General features: G+C 40.6%; 1 pseudogene; it reads left to right on the top strand.

Annotated features, from left to right (window-relative positions):
- Nucleotides 1–3,202: 3,202 nt before the first annotated feature.
- The window catches only part of LOC6621423, a 31,520-nt pseudogene continuing 11,447 nt past the window's right edge, over nucleotides 3,203–23,275 (top strand).

The following is a 23,275-nucleotide window of genomic DNA, read 5'->3' as shown; positions in this document are numbered from 1 at the left end:
AGCCATTTAAGTCTAATATGTTATCACGGCACCATATTTGAAATCGGTATAGATCGGATTGTAAGTCCAAATGGCAAGAAGTGTCCTTGTACTGGAGGCATAATTTAACATCGTCTGCGTACATAAGTACACGCGAATGTTTTATTATTAAGGGGAGGTCGTTAATGAATAAGGTAAAAAGAAGCGGACCAAGATGGCTCCCTTGTGGGACACCGGATGTGACTCGGAGAAAAGAAGATAACGAATTTTTAAAGATGACTTGTTGTGTCCTGCCATTCAGATAGCTTGAAATCCAATTTAGAAGATCAGTAGGGAAACCTATAAGATCAAGTTTTTTTATTAGAAGGTAATGATTAACAGAGTCAAATGCTTTACTAAAATCAGTGTATGACATCTGTTTGAAGATTATTTTTGAAACCCTGTATTACGAAAGAAGTTCTTCACGAGAGCAGTCTGCACGCTGAGAAATTTAGATTTTGTGTGGGAGAGCGAATAAAAGAGAGAGAGAGAGCGAGAGCGAACGGATCTTTAATAATTATGTTTAAATATATATATATAAAGAAGTTCTTCACGAGAGCAGTCTGCACGCTGAGAAATTTAGATTTTGTGTGGGAGAGCGAAAGATAGAGAGAGAGAGCGAGAGCGAACGGATCTTTAATAATTATGTTTAAATATATGATAATTAAAGAAGATTATTTAAAAACCACGGCTGGTTTGACAAACACAAAATAAAAACCGGGGAGCAAAAAAAACACGACCGTTCGCTTTGAAATCTAATAGACGGTATTCAGATTAGTTCTGTCCGTAATTCCGTATACTTGTAACGCATACTTCCAAATTGGGGTCAGGATGGATTTAAACAGGCGAACTTTATTTGCCAATGAGAGTTTGTTTCTCGGCGTTAAGAGCCACGACATTTTTGCAGCCTTTGAAAGTACTGCTTGCTTGATCATCGTCGTAAGCCTTTGAAACGTTAGTCCTCTGTCCAAATTCGAGGTATTTGTAGAAGGTCTCCTGTCGAAGTGTGGAGCCGAGCATGGAAATTCCAGAGCAGGCCTTTTTGTGCATGTGACGCAAGCACATTTGCTGCAATTAATGCCGATATTCCATTCCGTTGCCCACTTCTCGAAGGCCGTCACATATTCCTGTAGGCCCCTGGTTGCATCACTTATGCTTGTACTCCTGACCATTACCGCGGTGTCATCGGCGAAGGTTGCAATAAGAACGTTTTCGTCTACAACTTCTGTACAGCACCAGGAATCCGGCATATCAGAATATACAGTATCAGAAGTACACAGAAGTTGTATACATCTTGTCCTCCATTGCCTTCAAAGCAAAGTTTGTCACTCGGTGTAGCTGTTGTGGAGTGCCATGAATTTTTCGGAAACCAAGCTGCCACTTTGGAATAGCTTGGCTCACGTTTGAAAATTGAGGATGCGTTCTAGTATTACCCTTTCCAGCATTTTCCCTAGCACGGATAGAAGACTAATGGGCCTATATGCATCTACTTCAGTGGGTTGCTTTCCAGGCTTCGAAATCATCGTTATGATTGCCGATTTCCATTTGCGTGAAAAGTGTCCCAGCCTTAAAGCGCTATTGAACAATAGGACTAAGAAAAGTACACCTTTGATAGGAAGGAGTTTGAGCGTCCTGTTATCTAGGAGGTCCTCACCAGGCGATTTTTTAGGTTTGAGCTTTTGATCTGCGTTACTACCTCTTCCAAAGTAACACGGTTTGTGGGGAGGGCCATTTGAAAAGGTTGGTCTAAGAGGGTTTGCACCCTGTTTCGGTGTTCTGCCGGAGTAAGATTCAATGGCTTAAATCTATCCTCTAAGCTGCTTGCAAAGATATCGGCACTCTCCTGACTGAAGCCGCACCAAACACCAGCTGGGTTTCTGATGGGAGCCTTTGGAATAACTTGTATTTTAAGGTTATTCGTGAGTTACCAAAGCGTGTAGTTAGTCGATGAATCAGGACATGCATTTTCCAGCATTTGGTCAAAGTGGTCTTGTTTGTTTTTCACCAGAACTTTGTTAAGACGATTTGATAACCTTTTGTTAATGTTGTGGGCGCGTGCGTCTCCAGTTCTGGAAAATTCTCGTCTAGTTCTTCGTTTGTGATGTATGAGAACTGAAGCGTATTGTGAAAGTATACTGCGTCTATTCTGGGTAGGAGAATTTCTGCTCCATGTTTAGGTTAATGCTTCTGCCTAGGACATTCCTAAATGTTTCGAAAGTTTATTTATTGGCACCCCATTTACGACAAAAATCCCAATGTCATCAGTAGCTGATCAAAGTCGTTTCTAGTCCAACGCTTATTTTGGAGGAAGATACAGAGAAGCTATTTTGATAATATCAAAATATGGTGATATGGTGACTTGTAAATCAGTGCGCATTGTTGATTTATTTTGACTGTGGCGAATATTGGCTTTGATGAAGATTGCAGAACCGTCTTTGGCGGTGTTTTATTATATTTATATATATGTATGTATTTATGTATAGTTTTTTAATTGAGCCGAACAAATGATCCGTATTTAAACTAAGATCAACGCTGAAAGTTAAATAGTTTTTATTTTCCAAGTCGAACAAGTTATCCGTATTTAAACTAGGATCAACTCCGAAATAAATTAAACACTGAATAAATTCGTTTTGGTTTTATTGAATATCGGTTTAAGACTTATTGAACTTTACTGTATAACTTTCAACTTAAGACTAATTTCGAATGTGAGTGAGATTAAGGAGGGGCCTCTATGGGTTACAGAAATAAAGAATAGGAAAAACGGAATATCTCCCAAGGTTGTGAAGTGAAGTAATAGACGATCGACACGTAGATAACGCAGAAAATAGCTTTAAACGGTAGATCAGCAACTGATAAAATCATGTTATGTTAGTTTAATCTTGGGAGATGTTCTTGGATGTTTACGTTGAGGAGAGCCTCAGAGAGAGCAGACGAAACTGCTAGGTCAGGCTTGGGAATCTGTTTACAAGAGCGGCCCAGTTTGGGTGGCGCGAATATTCAATTAATTGAGCTGGCCAGCCTGCGTGGCATATATGTTTATCGTGATGAGTTGGCGCGAATACGTCACTATATATATGCAGATACGTAAGTGTAAAGGTAAGTGTACTAGATTCGGTCTTCGGTGTTATATATGGATAGTATCTTCATAAAAGCCGCGTGACGTCAGTGGCATCGCCAGACGGGCATGCCCTCGCCGCCCATCCGAGATCCGGGAACCACCGCCAGGCTGTCCGCAACCGTCTGTCGCTGCCACGCCAGCCGCCGTTGGGTTGGCTCCGATCTCCACGCTCCGCACATCCCGGCAGCCAGATGGTGAACCTCTCCCCAATCGAAGTGATAAAGGCGAGGCAGGCGCCTTAAAGATCACGGATTACCTGGAAACCGAAGCCCGCCAGCTGGACAGTTGTTGGAGTGGTTGGTGGCGGATGTTGCAGGCGGACACGCAACAACGGCCGCCCGATGGCGGATTTGAAGGAGGAGGACAACGACGCAACGTACACGGTGCCACCGCCGACGGACAGGCGAGAAAAAAAACTTAAAAACTAATTGATAATAGTAATAATAATCGTCAGAAGGTCGTCCAGGATTGCTCCCATCTCCTTGATTTCTAGCTGAGGGGTCTTGACCCGCTTTGCTAGTTGAGCTCTGGTAGGGTGTGATGTCGCTTCCAATGGTCTCTTGGGGCTGCCATCGCTCAGGTTTTGGGGTGGGGTTCTTAGTACCTTTGACCTTTTCCCAAACGCCAAGCTTTCTTCATCTTTACTTGCACTTGTTGCATTGCTTGGTCCGACGGCCAAGTGTGCCGCCGTCGGGGCGGGGATGGGGGGAATGTTGGGTAGGGCCTCCAGAATCCGTGCCCTAGCCTCGGGATTAGCCGAGGGTGGATTTCCACATATGTGGCTGCCACCTGGAGTAATAAAGTTATTTCCAGACATTCTATTTTCTTGTTGCATTTTATTCCTACTGCCAGGTTTGCGTCTTTATACCTATCGCCAGGTTTTAGATTCACTGCCGGCCGATGCGGCGCAGAAGCAGACCATTCTGCCGGCCAACTTGGCTCAGACGCAGAATGGGTTTTAGCTGTGCTGATGCCCGGCTGACGAGAGTACAGGCACAGGCCACGTAGCCGCCCATTTTGGGTCAGACGCGCCGTGGGCTTTGGGTTTTGCTGTGTGTTATGACCGTATATGTGTACATCAATCGCTGATAAGGCACCGGGATCATCCATACACCCTAACCCATAAAAATGGTAAATTAACCAAAAAAAAAAAAAAAAAAGAAGAAAAAGTTTCTGACATGTCAAACTACTGTGTGTGGTTACCGGTTGTGTGTGTCGGAGAGCGCTTGGTGTGCATATTTGCGAGAGCATTGCTTGCTCTTTGGTTACTTCATAAGAATGGTAATTTCATCACTATGGTAATATTACATCAGCCTATATTTGCACTGCGAACGGTTGTTGTGTCTCTATAGTTCTGAGAACAACCGTTTGGCGCGGCGACAGAGCGGCGTCGCTGCCGCTGAGTGTTGGTTGTTGTGCAGAATGGTCGAATATTAGACTTCGTTGTGACCAGAACTCGCTACGCAAGGACAGGATGTGGACATCGATCGCCTCCGAGACAACGGGAGCTTCTACACAAGTGCTTTTAAAAAAAATAAATGTAAGTTGTGTGATTAACGACCGAATATGTGTACATCAATCGCTGATAAGGCACCGGAATCGTTTTCACTTAACAACTTACATGAATACAAATTTATTTAACAAATATATACATAAATACAGAACTCGCTGCGCAGGAGGTGAATGTGGACATCAGTCACCTCCAAGGCAACGGGATCTCATTCACAGTGAGTTATAAAAATAAATGTGAGTTGTGTGATTAACGACCGAATATGTGTACAACAATCGATGTTAAGGCACCGGGATCCTTTTCACTTATCAATTTACATGAATGCAAAAAAAAAAAAAAAATATAATAATAATACTAAAAAACAAAAAAAAAAAAAATTTTAATATTTGCACGGTGATACAGTTTCCTTCTGCAAAATCAAGTAAGCATGTATGTGTTTGTGTTGCGCCGCTTGTATAACCCTTGCGACGTCGACGCATCACTGTACATTGGCTGCCGCCAAAAGCTGATGTCGCGCCAGAGTGGCGGCGAGACGCTTGACGTCGTGCTCGCTTGTACACTGTTGAGTTCTGTTGAATTCAGTTGAATTCTTTTTGCACAGCTCGCACTAAAAAAAAACCCACTCAATTAATTCAAGAAAAATAATACATATATGTATAGATAAAAAAAAGAACCGAAAAAAAAAATTTCCATCTTAACGCCTACTGTTGTCACATGTTCACCAACCTATAAAACAAATACACTCTATTGAATACCTATTTAAATCATGTATTACAGTAAAAGTCGAGAACACAGGCCCAATAAGTCCTATAGTTAATTCATCAACAAACACAAATATGAACCTACAACAACTACTAACCCTTGTACATCAACTACCAACCTACGAAGGCCAACCTGACAATCTTGATAGATTCATAGGCAGAGTAGATCAGTTTCTTTTGTTATCCTCATCAGTGGACCAAACAACAGGCGTACAGTACTTACTTGAAAATATCCGCTAAAATAAGGAGCGATTTAATGTCACTCGCCAGAGAAGCAGGCCCTAGTGGACACTCTCTCGCGGCCAAACGTGACCAATACCATAGATTCTGCCCCACTTAGGTCAGTCATTAGGAATCAAAGGCCAGAGACAATCGAAAAAGCATACGAGTACGGACAGATTGAATTAAATTTCTCTAGAAGCCCAAACAAACACCAAGAAAACCGATGACGCGACATCCCATTCCACAGGAATCACCCACACGCAAAAGGACAACCATCCAATAGCGACTACAACAGTCGCTACATACCACGACATCAGAACTATAATAATGGCAACAACGCTCGTCATGTACCACGATATGATAACAACACCAACAACAATGATAGCCGCCGAAGTCCAAAGTTTGGGTCGTACCAAGGAAAAGTGACATCATAGGCGAAAAAAAGTGGCGCATGGTAATCGATTTTCGGAAATTAAACGAGAAAACTGTCTCTGATAGATACCCTATCTCAAACATTGCAGATATACTAGACAGCATAGGAAAGACCATGTATTTCACAACAATCGACTTATCAAGTGGCTTTCACCAAATTCAAATGAACACACGCGACGCGTGCAAGACGGCATTCACCGTCGAAAATGGGCATTACGAGTTCACGCCCTTCGGTCTCAAGAACGCGTTATGGACAATGTTTTAGGTGACTTAGTCGGTAACGTCTGTCTCATCTATCTCGATGACATAATAGTATTCTCCCTCTCACTTCAAAAACATATAGCAGATATTTAATCTGTTTTCACAAAACTCCAAAACGCAAACCAAAAAATCCAACCAAGCAAGTGTAGCTTCTTAAGGAAAGAAATCGACTTCCTGAGACATATCGTAACCCAGGAAGGAGTCAAACCAAACCTACTTAAGATTCAAACCATCAAGGACTTCCCCTGCCCAAAGACAACCAGGGAAATTAAATCATTTTTAGGACTATTAGGGTATTACAGGAAATTCAAAAAGGACTTTGCGAAATAACTAAACCCATAACGAGACAGTTAAAGAGGAAGAAATCTATAATAATAGACGATGAAATTAAACAAGCAAACGTCGAAAGATCTTTGTAATGATCCCATACTCATATACCCTGATTTTAATAAACCGTTCACGCTGACGCAAGTAACTTTGCGATAGGCTCTGTGCTGTCACAAGGTCCAGACACTAATGACAGACCCCTATCTTTCGCTAGCAGGACACTATCGGCCACGGACGATTCTACGATAGAGAAAGAGATGCGAGCTATCATTTGGTCTGTAGGTCACTTCAGACCATACCTCTTCGGGCGTAGATTCAAAATTGTTACTGACCATAAGCCATTAATCTGGCTAGAAAATCTGAAAGGACAGAACTACTTCGATGGAAAACTATCCTGTCCGCTTTCGACTACGAAGTCGTATACAAAAAAAGGGTCGCAAAACGTAGTTGCTGACGCACTCAGCAGAATTGAGCCAAACTTGAACATAAACGAAGACCCACAAATTATACCAATCGTTTCGCAACCACTAAATCACTTCAATTGCCAAATAATATTCTGTACCGGATCAACAAACCTAAGACAAGTAGAAACACCATTTATCCATAAAGTAAGACACATAATCAAAGAACCCGTGCATACTTTCGACTCCGTTACAAACACCCTGAAACCGAATAAAACCGGCGCTATATTTGCACCGGACGATATTTTCAAAATTATAGAAGAGTCCTATAAAAACTATTTTTTTGAAATTGATTTATACAAAATTGTCCGCTGCAATATATGGCTAACCGAAATTACGAATCCTAATGATCAGGACCACTTAAATGCCAATCATAGGGGGATAGATGAAACGTATAACCATTTGAAAAGGGACATTTATTTCCCGCATTTAGAAGACATTATCATACGAATTATAAAAATTGTAATACCTGCCTAACCCTAAAATACGATAGACATCCCCATAGACCATTGATGCAAGCCCCAACCGCCCCAGAGGGACTATTGGCAGTCGTACATATAGACATATATTTCATTAATAATACTTGTAACCTCACAATTATCGATAAATTCACCAAGCTAGCGCAAGCCTACCCCCTTAGCGAAATTTTCGCGAAATTTTCGGGCAGTCTATTCAACGACCTCTTAACTCAATTCCAAATAACTGCTCTTACAACTGTATTTCAACAATCAACGGGCAATGTTTCTGTCGAGAGACTGCACTCCACATTAACTGAACTATACATGATTATCTTGAACAAAAGAAAGAAAGAATGCCTAGAACGCGAGCACGTCCAAATACTCGCAGAAGCAGTAGCAACATATAACAATGCAATGCACTCCAGCACTTCCTTTCGAGCTCTTCCATGGAAGAACTCACATATTCAACTAAACAATAACATTCGACAATCACCACGATTACCTTAAGAAGTTAAACGAATTTAGAAAAGACATACAGTACAGGAACATTTAAACGCGACCGCAGAAAGAAGATTGGCTAAATTAAACAAGGACAGAGAGACACCAGTACAAGTCGAGCCTAATGATACAATATTTAGAAAAGAAAACCGCAGAAAGAAGATAACACCGAGATTTTCACTACACAAAGTAGATAGAGACAAAGGAGTCCTAACAACTAAAGGTCAAAAGTTACACAACCAATAAAAAAGGAAAACAGTTAAGAAAACAGTGGCAGGAACATAAGATAGACAAACACTATTTAATAAATATATTATTATCAAACTACATTAACAAGAAATAACACTTATTCATTATAAAGTAGGAATAGCTTCAATATAGACTTGAATATAATGTAACCTTAGCATTAGATGTAACGTTTATATATACAACACTCATGTTTAACATTAAGATACCCATTTCTAAAGAAATAACTGTTAAATTCAAAATATCGTCGGAGTTCGCGGCATATACCAACAACACGTCGCCTAATCACCTTTCTCCGATCAGGCCATTTCCCCTTACGGCCTTCTCTTCGGACTGGGTGGGGGGAGGATTTAACATGCCCCCTCTCTCCGAACACAGGGAAACAACACCGATCCGGCAAACTAGAAAACGGAGACGAGAAAAAAGTTAAACGATGATCGCCAATACGAACCCGAACGAAAAACATTTTGAGGGAAACAGACAACTTTTGTAATAAAGTCATTCTCATTTCATACCCCGAACTGCTCAGTTGTTTTTCTTTAAAGCTTTCCTCCCTCGGCCATGGGACAAAAAGAGCAAGACGAGCGCCGACTCTCTTTTCACCGGAACAATGCAGAATGCAAACGATCGCGGTCTTGCTCACCAATGCTTATGACTGCAAAAAAAGGTACCCTAACCAAAGACACTAGAATAACAAGATGCGTAACGGCCATACAAATTTTTGGCACGCGATTTTTTGGCCGTGGCTCTAGAGGTGGCTCCAGGCTCTCTTGAGTTTTTGTTCGAGAGAGAAAGAGCGGAGAGCGCTACAGCAAACAGCTCTTTTCTACACATACAGTGATAGCAGACAACTGTATGTGTGCACACGTATGCTTATGCATTGTAAATTTGACAAAATATTCCCTTCACCTTAGAAGTTCGTTGACTTTAAAACTATATTAATTTTTATCAATTTGCACCATGCGAAAAATTCTTGTTTTGCATTGCCTTAATGTTGTTATTATTTAAATAATGCTTAGAAATAGTAATAGCCGAATCTATGTATATCACAAAATAAATTTCGAAAATTACTTTATATTAGAATACTTGTAATTAGGGTATTCAGCTTGCGACGTGAGAAAAATTAATAAGGCAGTGATTGTAGAGTGCTTGTGTCCGCACTTCGTGCCTACAGATATGACTTTTGCAATAAACAGTTTTCATATTTTTTTATTTATTTTATTAATTTTTATTTTCTACTACGTATTAACTACGTATACTACGTATTCTCAATGTAATGTCTTCTTTTTGGAAAATTTATGTTTCAAATTACAGTAGTTATAATAATTTCCTTTGTATTTGCTTTTATTATTTAGTATACTTATTAATTTGATGTATGTAAATGAACCATTTTTATTATTTAAAATGCACAATATATTCAGTTTTCAGTTAAATTTTTTTTTCTATTCTATAAAAGTTTTACTTTTTAAGCTTGCAAGTGGACTGTGATGATAGCTGATAGACAAAAAAAGCAAGCTAAGCTGTGCTACGGGTGTGATACAACCATACAAATTTAGAAAAACCGTCAACTATAGCTAAAATGTGGTTGTACCGCTTGCTCATCATCTCCATTGGCGCAACATGGTCAATGTGATACGTCATCAACGGTGTATCTCCCTTTTCAATCGGGGTCAAGAAACCTTCTTTCTTCCCAGTTTTCGAATTAAATACAATAAACTCCACACAACTGTCCACAACACGAACAACCTTTTCTTTAAGTTTTGGTATGAAGTAAGATTTCTCAACTAAATCTGGCGTTTTCTTCATTATTTATTTTCCATCTGCGACGGTACAACAATAAGCTCGCGATTAGGATCTTTAAAAAGAATTTGGTTTTCTATATAAAAATCTTCATACCCTTTATTTTCTACAAGGCTTCTCACTACTTTCGTCCATTCATCGAGTAATTGTGCTTGTTTCAAGCGATGTATAACAGTATCGCTCAGCATAAAACATGATACTCTACTCAACGCATCAACATGTCTCATTCTCGTCCCTGAGCGATGTTCTATTTGATAATCAAAGTGTTGAAGGTAGCTTGAACCTAGCTACCCTCAAAGGAACGTCCTTCTTCTTCATCGTCATAGTGAACGCGTTGCAGTCAGTCACAATCTTAAATTTCAAACCTATTACATACACATTCCACTTCATTAATGCACCGATAACTGCAAGAACCTCAAGCTCGATCGCGCATGGATACTGGATCAGCCAGGAATTTTAGAATTGGTTGGCTATTGGTCTGCTCCTTGACTTTTTACACTCATCTTCTGCCTCTCCTGCTCGTTTCGTGGGTTTGTCTCCGGGATTCCATGGGATGTTGCCAAGGATAACCGTTGGCCGCCCATATATGTATGCTACGCCAGGAGGACAGATCGTTTGGTGACTTCCGTAGCTGCTAGCTTTTGTCAGTGAGTGCACTGAGTAGAAAGCGCCACCTATGCCAGGGCAGCCGACCAGCGCTGCCAGACCTGGGATCTTTTGCCGTTTACCAGCACTGCTATCCCAGCTGACTGCGTGATCAGCTGGCGTGACTGGCACTTGGCAGCCACCACAGCAACACGGAAGGAAGAGAAAATAGTGAAGAGAAAGTTGTTTGCTGCTCTCACCCTGTCCTGCCCAATGGCCCTGAAGATCGTCGACGGCGGGCGATGCCTGGACCCTTGAAGCTGAGCCTACTGCGGCCCAACCTTTGTGCGTTGGGGACAGCCGCTCCTGTCACTGTCGGGCCGGCGCGACCGGAAAATTTCGAGATTTTCCAGGAGCGCCAATTCAATGCACTTCGCGCGCGCACAATTTTTTTTGACCCCTCTCGGCTGTTGCTATGTAAATAGCAAAATATGCCCTTCACCTTAGAAGTTCGTTGACTGTAAATCTATATTATTTTTTATCAATTGGCACCATGCGAAAAATTCTTGTTTTGCATTGCCTCACCGTTATTATTATTTAAATAAAGCTTAGAAATAGTAATAGACGAATCTATGTACATCACAAAATAAATTTCGAAAATGACTTTATATTAGAATACTTGTCATTAGGGTATTCAGCTTGCGGCGTGAGAAAAATTAATAAGGCAGTGATTGTTGAGTGCTTGTGTCCGCACTTCGTGCCTCGGACTTCGGGAAATTAAAGGTACCATCTGATTTATTTTTTAATATTTGCAAAATACACATTAAAGTTTTCGAAAATATTTTTAAAAATAATAAAAAACAAATGTGTATAAAACAATTTATTGTTGAGCAATGCATTAAGTGCACAAATGAAAGTAGTGCCTCTCATTATGGTTTTATGAAAATAATGAATGTTATGCTATGTGCATTTTGTTAAACAAACTTATAAAAGTTTTGCTTTTTAAGCATTGCAAGTGGACTGTGATGATAGCTGATAAACAAAAAAAGCAAGCTAAGCTCAGCATTCTATCTCATATATAAAAAAATTTATATTTAAATAATAGGCGACTGAAAACTGGACGCAAAATATAAAAAAAAAAAACAATAGTTAGAAAAATAACTTAATTGGGGAACATGGAAATGTTTTAATGTTATACATTAAAATATTTCAAGACGACTCGAAGGCCTAATTAATATAGGACCCCATTACAATTCTAATGGCCTCCCCGTGGTGTTCCCTGGGTACCGAATATTACATATATTACAAATAATTAATTAATATAACATAATATAAATAAAATAAGAATAAAATATAAATATGTAAACGGTAGCTAATTCGAGCGGCGATTTTAACAAACGAATATAAAAAACTTTAAAATTATAATAGTCAGGGAATTTTTATTTTATTTCATCATATTGCTACGAAATTGGCCACAACTCCAAATATGTAAATTCGTTTCTTCGATCAGAATTGATTTCGGCCCGAAAATCGTCTTCTAGCACAACACGCACACATATACGCGTTCTCGTCTCTTGTTTTTACTCACACAAGCAAGCTAATTCTATTTTTAGATTTCTTACGCTCTCAGCGTGAGCGAGCGGAAAGAGAGCAAATTTGGCCTTCACAAAAAAAGTGGCTGCATAGTGCCAAACGAATGTATGGCCGTTACGCATCTTGTTATTCTAGTGTCTTTGCCCTAACGCACTGAGAGCGTGACTCGCAAGCTCTCCCCAATCCAAACGGTGACAAGTTCTTTAGCTACCAGTACAGTAATCACGATATCTACTGCAACTGCACCGTAAGTAACAACAACACAACAAAAACTTTGTCAAACAGGGCTACTTCCAAATAAAGCGAAAGCTAAGCACACAACACAAGCAGGCTAGTAATCAGGCGAAAATAAATCGAACCAACGCCTCCAATGACTCAAGATCAAATATGTTTGCACTATTGGAAAACTGCGAATCAGGAACAGAAGAAGATAAAGCCGCCACCAATATATATACGTGAGAAAACATAAAGTGCGCTGGTAAGCAAACTAGCTGCAATTATCGGGGAAAACAAGTTCCATGTTATACCTCTTACTAAGGGTAACATACAAGAAACGAAAGTGCAGACTCAGGATGAGTCTAGCCACCGATCAGTGACCATGTACCTTGACAAAGCTGAGAAGAGTTACTATACCTACCAGCTGAAAAGTGCCAAAGGATTGCAGGTTGTCATTAAAGGAATAGAGTCATCAGTGACAGCATCCGAAATTATCGCGGCACTAAAAGAGAAGAACTTCAACGCCAAAACGGTGATCAACATTCTCAATAGGAACAAAGTGCCGCAGTCACTCTTTAAAGTCGAACTTGGGCCATCGAGTCTGAAAATCAACAAAAATGAAATACATCCTATATATAAGCTACAGTATTTACTGCACCAAAGAAAAACCGTAGAATAGGCACACAAGCGGTGTGCAGTGCACCAACTGCCAAGACTATGGCCACACCAAAGCGTACTGCACCCTTAAATCCATCTGTGTCGTTTGCAGCTATGCCCACAGTACTGTAAACTGTCCTAAGAATAAAAACGACAGTTCAATTAAGTTATGCAGAAACTGTGGCGAAAAACACACAGCCAACGGGCGAGGATGCATTGTTTACAAGGAACTCAAGAGTCGCCTAAACAAACGAGTGGATTCAGCTCGAGATCGTATCACACAAACAGCTCACAAAGTAATGGAACCGACTACAACTAACATCCCTTCGTCTGCCAGCCACCGAGCAATGCCAAATTCTTCCTTTGCCAGTGTACTAAAATCAGGAATCCAAGAACCGACAGCAGTCACCTCCAGCGTCCACCATAAAATTCACCAAATAAACACAAATAAACAATGCCAAGCACATGTACTGGGGATATCTCGGATAGCGAACCATAAAGGAAAACAGCTGTACAACGCAATCATCAAACCTCAACACAAACTTAACTATGTTTCCCCGGGAGCGCCTACATACTGGCCAGCAGATCCCATTAAGCTTCCAGATTTGATTGACTTTGCCATCACAAAAAGGATACCCCAATCAATGATTATAGCTGAACTCTCATCTGATCACTGTCCGGGGCTCTTTCATCTTTTGTACCAGCTGTGTTGTAGCGAGCGACCGTGTAGGCTTACAAGCAATAGGACCAACTGGGCGAGGTACAAAAAATATGTTTGTTCCCATACCGGCTTTTCTAGCCCCCTGGAAACCGAGCAAGACATTGATCAGTTTGCTGGTGATATAGAATCAATACTTGTCGCAGCAGCAAAAGCGTCAATTCCACAAGACAACCATGCATGCAGTATAAAGTTTAACAAGACAAGTAGAGATATTGAACTGCTACACATCAGCCCCCACGTCAAAACACACAACACACTCCCATCGCACCAATTTGGTTTTCGGGCAAAACATGGAGCCATTGAACAGGTTAACTGCATCACAACGAAATTCGCACTGCCTTTTAACACATAGAGGCCAAGGCGACGCACCTCAGACTAAAACCAAGGGATCTACACTGGCTTATAAACGTTCACTGTCCCCTAAGCTTGGAGTAAAAGTCTTCATATATAACTCCGTTTTAAAACCCATATGGACCTATGGCTCCGAGCTATGGGGCAACGCATCGAGAAACAACATCGACATAATACAGCGAGCACAGTCTTGGATTCTGAGAATCATTACTGGAGCTCCATGGTATCTTCGGAACGAGAAGAAGAAAACTTATTCGAGTATGCAGCCAAAGCCGACTGCACCGGAACGACCAAACAGCGTTAAATTTGTTATGCCACACAGCACGAATCATTTCATAAAATTACTTTTAGTTAGTTTAGAATAAGATTTGAAAACTTATTGTTCGTCTCTCGCAAAACATGAAAAAAAAAAGAAAAATTATTATTTATTTTCCTTACTGATCTTGTTTGGAAATATAAGAAACAAGGAATTAACACATTTCTATATGGAGATTTTAATGACATACAAATTGTAGTTCCGTTGTGTAAAACAATAACGTCTGAAAGTTTTAACATTTATTCGACCGACAACGCAGAAATCGGCATATTATTGTTTTGATCTCATTCAAAACTGATCTCATTCAATTTCAGCAGAAACGCATTCACAACGCTATCTCTTCTTTCACGAGCCTAATGTAATTCTGCAAACCTATGGCCAACTCATTTGTCAAAGTCGAATCATTTCAAATCGAATTCTGTGTTCTCGTGATTACGTTAGTCAGTATGTTCATTCTATGTTCTACTTGTCTATTGATGTGGCCACAGTAATTATCCTGAAAGCAATCATTATCTAATTTTACTTTTATGTACTAATTTCCCTGATTCTGTTAATATTGTAGTACTTCGGTCTTCCTTAACTAGTTCCTTCATAAATCTACTTGATAGCTTAGAGCCTAATATTGTATTAACTCTAACGAAAATTTCTTGCCCTTTGATATAGGTCATTATGGGCTTTCTTGTCCGGTTGTGGTATTCTATGTCAGTATCCTGTTTTTTCTTAATTTGCTCTATATCGTCCAGTCTAGCTTGTTCGTATTTTTCTGGAGCTACGGTAGCTATCCTGCCGAAGAACAGGCAGAATGGCAGAACAGACAGAATGGACAGTGTAGTTATATTCATAGATGGCTCTATCGAGAAGTTCCTCGAAGCCCTTATGTGTTCCATCTCCTTTCAAACATCTCATTATTATAGAGAGTGTGGAGTGAAATCTCTCTATCTGTCCATTTACCGTACTCTTATACGGAGGTGCTTTATAGAGCGCAATACCCAGCTGGTCTGTCAACATGAATTTGACACAGTCTGAGTTGAGGGACTTTTTATTGTCCATTACTATTAATTTGGGCACTCCATAATAAAACACGATATCTCTTAAGGCTTTCCTAATGTCTTCTACAGCTTTGGATTTGATAACTTTTCCCATGGCCAGTTTGGAAAATTTATCAATCGCCGTGAGCACCAGATGTCGTTCTGTTGAGTAGATGTCAATATGAATAATTTGTCCGGAGCATTCTGCCAAGGGAGTTTCCTTTATTTCTGGATACGTGGGATGTCTGTCATATTTAGCAGTCTTACACACCAAAAACCGACTCTCGATAGCCGACACTTTTTTCCTCATTTTAGGAAAGTATACTATTTCGGACAACTGATCTTTATTTTCCATAGCATTTGTGTGTGCTCTGTTATGTGTCCTAAGTATTTCTTCCTCTTGTTCGGCTTCGTTAACAAGGTCTTTGACTTTAGTTTGACAGAATCTAATCTTGAAACCCTGAAAATGGATGGGGTAGAGAATTTGTATTTTCCCCATTACATCCTCAGATGTGAAAATTCCATTAATCACGGATGGTATGATATTCCTTCAAATATGACAAGAGACTATCAGCTGTGAACAATTTATGATCTACTAAATACCTTTGGAATGTCGGGAATGGAATGCTAAATAAGTAATGCTCTGACTCGGACTTCCTGAAGAAAATTTGATTTTTAAATGCATTTATCGGGGCCTCAACGCTAAGTAATCTCGTAGTCATATTCCTCAAGGTATGCTTTCCATCTTTTAATCCCCGCATTCCCATTCAACCTACTGAGAGAATGGGTTAAAGGCTTTTTAGAGCCCAGATAATGGCTAATATATCCTTCTCATTCGTGGCATAATTTTCTTCCGCCTTCGAGAGTGTTCTCGATAAAAATGAGATGGGTCTGTTCTTTTGTGAAAGAACAGCGCGTACTGCGAAATTGGAAGCATGCGTTGTTAGGTTAAATTCTTTTTTAATGTCCGGGTAGTGGAGTATTACGTTTGGAGAAACCGAGCTGCTCTTCAATTTATTAAAGGCTTCTATTGCTTCGCTAATTAGGGAGAGGGATTTTTTTGACGATAATGTCTTGGAAATTCGACCATACTCCACTCTCAAAAGCGAGCTAAGTGGTTTTGCTATCTTAGCGTAGTTAGGAATAAATGTCCTGTAATATCCGGATAATCCCAAGAATGATCTTAGTTTTTTGAGTGTTCTTGGAGTTGACCTGGTTTCAATGCCCTTGTCGGTCACGATGAAGTCTAGGAACTCCACTTTTCTATTCATGAACTCGCATTTATCAAGCTGACATTTCATGTTGGCTTTGCTGAAGAGTTCTGAAAATGGTGTCAAGGTTCTGGTAGTGTGTTTCATCACCTTTACTAAAGATGGATATCCAGTGCGCGCTGGAAAATAGACGGTGCATTTTTCAGACCGAATGACAGTCGTGTTATCTCGTATTTTCAATTATTGATTGAGAAGGCGGTCTTTTCAATATTAGATTCCTTTAAAAGAATCTGATGAAACCCACTTTTTAGATCGAGCACTGAAAAAATCTTGTTGTCTCCCAATTGGACCAACACTTAATTAATGTACCGAAGTTAGACACATGTTTCCTTGGCGCCGGGAATGACTGGCCTAAATATTGTGGAGGTCTCCTCATGGGATTTCGTGGAGGGACCGGTGGAGGCTGTCGATGGCCAAAGGCATTCGACGGCTGAAAATTGCGGGGTGCCAGTATGGGATTTTCGTTTCCTCTGAAACTCGTTGACCCTTATTATTTGCCGCATGGTTTGACCTGAAAGTTTGATTTTCAAGTTTAAGGCAATAATGTATAGCTGAGGGAAGATCAGCTGGCTCTTTTATTGCCAAAAGGCAAGGTAAATCTCCTCGAAGGACTCTAATAAAAGTATCCAGAGCTTTTTCTCTATACATTTTTGTAACAAAGTGCTCGGATTCTCGGCTCATTTGCATGCAGCCGACCTTATTTAGAATAAGAGAAAGATTTTTATAGACGTCCTGGTGGAAGTCTTCCACCGACTGCTGGTGGCCTTGAACCAAAGTTGACATTTGGTATTCCAAGGTAGTTATGTCCCGTTTATCTGCGTAATGCAGAGTGAGACATCTCGACATGGCCTTCCAGTCCAGCGGAATGCTGTAGGACTCGAGTGCCACATCAGCACTTTCAACAATTTTATTTCTTATGGTATGAAAAAAGGTAAACAAGTTAGCAAACTTGATGCAAGCACTTACAGAGGAATCTCCAAATTGTCGGCTATCCCAATACTTTTTGAAAATGTTATCACTCCTCATTTGCAGCACCTTTGTAGATCAATCATAACACCGTGTCAGCACGGTTTTATGAAACGCGGATCAACAACCACTAACCTCTGTAACGAGCACACTCATAGAGCGTTGTCCACCTCAACACACTCTGTCTACTATTTTGACGAACCAACGCCTCCAATGACTCAAGATCAAATATGTTTGCACTATTGGAAAACTGCGAATCAGGAACAGAAGAAGATAAAGCCGCCACCAATATATATACGTGAGAAAACATCAAGTGCGCTGGTAAGCAAACTAGCTGCAATTATCGGGGAAAACAAGTTCCATGTTATACCTCTTACTAAGGGTAACATACAAGAAACGAAAGTGCAGACTCAGGATGAGTCTAGCCACCGATCAGTGACCATGTACCTTGACAAAGCTGAGAAGAGTTACTATACCTACCAGCTGAAAAGTGCCAAAGGATTGCAGGTTGTCATTAAAGGAATAGAGTCATCAGTGACAGCATCCGAAATTATCGCGGCACTAAAAGAGAAGAACTTCAACGCCAAAACGGTGATCAACATTCTCAATAGGAACAAAGTGCCGCAGTCACTCTTTAAAGTCGAACTTGGGCCATCGAGTCTGAAAATCAACAAAAATGAAGTACATCCTATATATAAGCTACAGTATTTACTGCACCAAAGAATAACCGTAGAATAGGCACACAAGCGGTGTGCAGTGCACCAACTGCCAAGACTATGGCCACACCAAAGCGTACTGCACCCTTAAATCCATCTGTGTCGTTTGCAGCTATGCCCACAGTACTGTAAACTGTCCTAAGAATAAAAACGACAGTTCAATTAAGTTATGCAGAAACTGTGGCGAAAAACACACAGCCAACGGGCGAGGATGCATTGTTTACAAGGAACTCAAGAGTCGCCTAAACAAACGAGTGGATTCAGCTCGAGATCGTATCACACAAACAGCTCGCAAAGTAATGGAACCGACTACAACTAACATCCCTTCGTCTGCCAGCCACCGAGCAATGCCAAATTCTTCCTTTGCCAGTGTACTAAAATCAGGAATCCAAGAACCGACAGCAGTCACCTCCAGCGTCCACCATAAAATTCACCAAATAAACACAAATAAACAATGCCAAGCACATGTACTGGGGATCTCGGATAGCGAACCATAAAGGAAAACAGCTGTACAACGCAATCATCAAACCTCAACACAAACTTAACTATGTTTCCCCGGGAGCGCCTACATACTGGCCAGCAGATCCCATTAAGCGTCCAGATTTGATTGACTTTGCCATCACAAAAAGGATACCCCAATCAATGATTATAGCTGAACTCTCATCTGATCACTGTCCGGGGCTCTTTCATCTTTTGTACCAGCTGTGTTGTAGCGAGCGACCGTGTAGGCTTACAAGCAATAGGACCAACTGGGCGAGGTACAAAAAATATGTTTGTTCCCATACCGGCTTTTCTAGCCCCCTGGAAACCGAGCAAGACATTGATCAGTTTGCTGGTGATATAGAATCAATACTTGTCGCAGCAGCAAAAGCGTCAATTCCACAAGACAACCATGCATGCAGTATAAAGTTTAACAAGACAAGTAGAGATATTGAACTGCTTGTGCTTGAAAAATGACGACATCGAAGGGAGTGGCAGGAGCACAGATCACCTAACGCAGAGTAAATTAAAAGCAGCTCTTGCAGCCTTACCAAAGCGCTTAAGAAAGAAGATGCTGACGCACAACTAAGGTATATCGAGAATCTCTTTGTGCCCGTGGGCACAAAGAACTCGTTGTGGAAAGACCACAGGAACCTACAGGCACCAGCAGAAACGGTTGTACCTCTCCGTAACTCTACCGGAAACTAGTCTCGCAGTGACACGGACAGAGCAAGAGTCTTAGCTGATCATCTTAAAAAGTATTTCAACCAAACCCAGCCACTAACTCATTTACTCTCCCGCCTTTAACTGCATCTGACTTAGCACCACAAGATCCTGTAGAATTTCGACCAAACGAGATAACGAAAGTCATCAAAGAGCAACTGAAGACTGGAAAATCGCCTGACTACGAATTAATAACCCCGAAAATGATCATCGAGGTCCCAACGTGTGCAGTTCTACGAATCTGCTTGCTCTTCAACGCAATTACTAAAATTGGATACTTCCCTCAAAAGTGGAAGAAATCAATTATAATTATGATCCATAAGCCTGGGAAAGACAAAACACAGCCATCATCTTACAGGCCAATAAGCTTACTTACTTGTCTATCCAAGCCATTTGAAAAAATGCTGCTGCTACGCATCAGCCCCCACGTCAAAACACACAACACACTCCCATCGCACCAATTTGGTTTTCGGGCAAAACACAGAGCCATTGAACAGGTTAACTGCATCACAACGAAATTCGCACTGCCTTTTAACACATAGAGGCCAAGGCGACGCACCTCAGACTAAAACCAAGGGATCTACACTGGCTTATAAACGTTCACTGTCCCCTAAGCTTGGAGTAAAAGTCTTCATATATAACTCCGTTTTAAAACCCATATGGACCTATGGCTCCGAGCTATGGGGCAACGCATCGAGAATCAACATCGACATAATACAGCGAGCACAGTCTTGGATTCTGAGAATCATTACTGGAGCTCAACGCATTCACAACGCTATCTCTTCTTTCACGAGCCTAATGTAATTCTGCAAACCTATGGCCAACTCATTTGTCAAAGTCGAATCATTTCAAATCGAATTCTGTGTTCTCGTGATTACGTTAGTCAGTATGTTCATTCTATGTTCTACTTGTCTATTGATGTGGCCACAGTAATTATCCTGAAAGCAATCATTATCTAATTTTACTTTTATGTACTAATTTCCCTGATTCTGTTAATATTGTAGTACTTCGGTCTTCCTTAACTAGTTCCTTCATAAATCTACTTCATAGCTTAGAGCCTAATATTGTATTAACTCTAACGAAAATTTCTTGCCCTTTGATATAGGTCATTATGGGCTTTCTTGTCCGGTTGTGGTATTCTATGTCAGTATCCTGTTTTTTCTTAATTTGCTCTATATCGTCCAGTCTAGCTTGTTCGTATTTTTCTGGAGCTACGGTAGCTATCCTGCCGAAGAACAGGCAGAATGGCAGAACAGACAGAATGGACAGTGTAGTTATATTCATAGATGGCTCTATCGAGAAGTTCCTCGAAGCCCTTATGTGTTCCATCTCCTTTCAAACATCTCATTATTATAGAGAGTGTGGAGTGAAATCTCTCTATCTGTCCATTTACCGTACTCTTATACGGAGGTGCTTTATAGAGCGCAATACCCAGCTGGTCTGTCAACATGAATTTGACACAGTCTGAGTTGAGGGACTTTTTATTGTCCATTACTATTAATTTGGGCACTCCATAATAAAACACGATATCTCTTAAGGCTTTCCTAATGTCTTCTACAGCTTTGGATTTGATAACTTTTCCCATGGCCAGTTTGGAAAATTTATCAATCGCCGTGAGCACCAGATGTCGTTCTGTTGAGTAGATGTCAATATGAATAATTTGTCCGGAGCATTCTGCCAAGGGAGTTTCCTTTATTTCTGGATACGTGGGATGTCTGTCATATTTAGCAGTCTTACACACCAAAAACCGACTCTCGATAGCCGACACTTTTTTCCTCATTTTAGGAAAGTATACTATTTCGGACAACTGATCTTTATTTTCCATAGCATTTGTGTGTGCTCTGTTATGTGTCCTAAGTATTTCTTCCTCTTGTTCGGCTTCGTTAACAAGGTCTTTGACTTTAGTTTGACAGAATCTAATCTTGAAACCCTGAAAATGGATGGGGTAGAGAATTTGTATTTTCCCCATTACATCCTCAGATGTGAAAATTCCATTAATCACGGATGGTATGATATTCCTTCAAATATGACAAGAGACTATCAGCTGTGAACAATTTATGATCTACTAAATACCTTTGGAATGTCGGGAATGGAATGCTAAATAAGTAATGCTCTGACTCGGACTTCCTGAAGAAAATTTGATTTTTAAATGCATTTATCGGGGCCTCAACGCTAAGTAATCTCGTAGTCATATTCCTCAAGGTATGCTTTCCATCTTTTAATCCCCGCATTCCCATTCAACCTACTGAGAGAATGGGTTAAAGGCTTTTTAGAGCCCAGATAATGGCTAATATATCCTTCTCATTCGTGGCATAATTTTCTTCCGCCTTCGAGAGTGTTCTCGATAAAAATGAGATGGGTCTGTTCTTTTGTGAAAGAACAGCGCGTACTGCGAAATTGGAAGCATGCGTTGTTAGGTTAAATTCTTTTTTAATGTCCGGGTAGTGGAGTATTACGTTTGGAGAAACCGAGCTGCTCTTCAATTTATTAAAGGCTTCTATTGCTTCGCTAATTAGGGAGAGGGATTTTTTTGACGATAATGTCTTGGAAATTCGACCATACTCCACTCTCAAAAGCGAGCTAAGTGGTTTTGCTATCTTAGCGTAGTTAGGAATAAATGTCCTGTAATATCCGGATAATCCCAAGAATGATCTTAGTTTTTTGAGTGTTCTTGGAGTTGACCTGGTTTCAATGCCCTTGTCGGTCACGATGAAGTCTAGGAACTCCACTTTTCTATTCATGAACTCGCATTTATCAAGCTGACATTTCATGTTGGCTTTGCTGAAGAGTTCTGAAAATGGTGTCAAGGTTCTGGTAGTGTGTTTCATCACCTTTACTAAAGATGGATATCCAGTGCGCGCTGGAAAATAGACGGTGCATTTTTCAGACCGAATGACAGTCGTGTTATCTCGTATTTTCAATTATTGATTGAGAAGGCGGTCTTTTCAATATTAGATTCCTTTAAAAGAATCTGATGAAACCCACTTTTTAGATCGAGCACTGAAAAAATCTTGTTGTCTCCCAATTGGACCAACACTTAATTAATGTACCGAAGTTAGACACATGTTTCCTTGGCGCCGGGAATGACTGGCCTAAATATTGTGGAGGTCTCCTCATGGGATTTCGTGGAGGGACCGGTGGAGGCTGTCGATGGCCAAAGGCATTCGACGGCTGAAAATTGCGGGGTGCCAGTATGGGATTTTCGTTTCCTCTGAAACTCGTTGACCCTTATTATTTGCCGCATGGTTTGACCTGAAAGTTTGATTTTCAAGTTTAAGGCAATAATGTATAGCTGAGGGAAGATCAGCTGGCTCTTTTATTGCCAAAAGGCAAGGTAAATCTCCTCGAAGGACTCTAATAAAAGTATCCAGAGCTTTTTCTCTATACATTTTTGTAACAAAGTGCTCGGATTCTCGGCTCATTTGCATGCAGCCGACCTTATTTAGAATAAGAGAAAGATTTTTATAGACGTCCTGGTGGAAGTCTTCCACCGACTGCTGGTGGCCTTGAACCAAAGTTGACATTTGGTATTCCAAGGTA

The sequence above is a fragment of the Drosophila sechellia genome, chromosome 2R (genome assembly GCF_004382195.2).
Source record: "Drosophila sechellia strain sech25 chromosome 2R, ASM438219v1, whole genome shotgun sequence".
Lineage (NCBI taxonomy): Eukaryota > Metazoa > Arthropoda > Insecta > Diptera > Drosophilidae > Drosophila > Drosophila sechellia.
The sequence above is the reverse complement of the archived record's forward strand: the minus strand, read 5'-3'. Positions and strand labels throughout refer to the sequence as shown.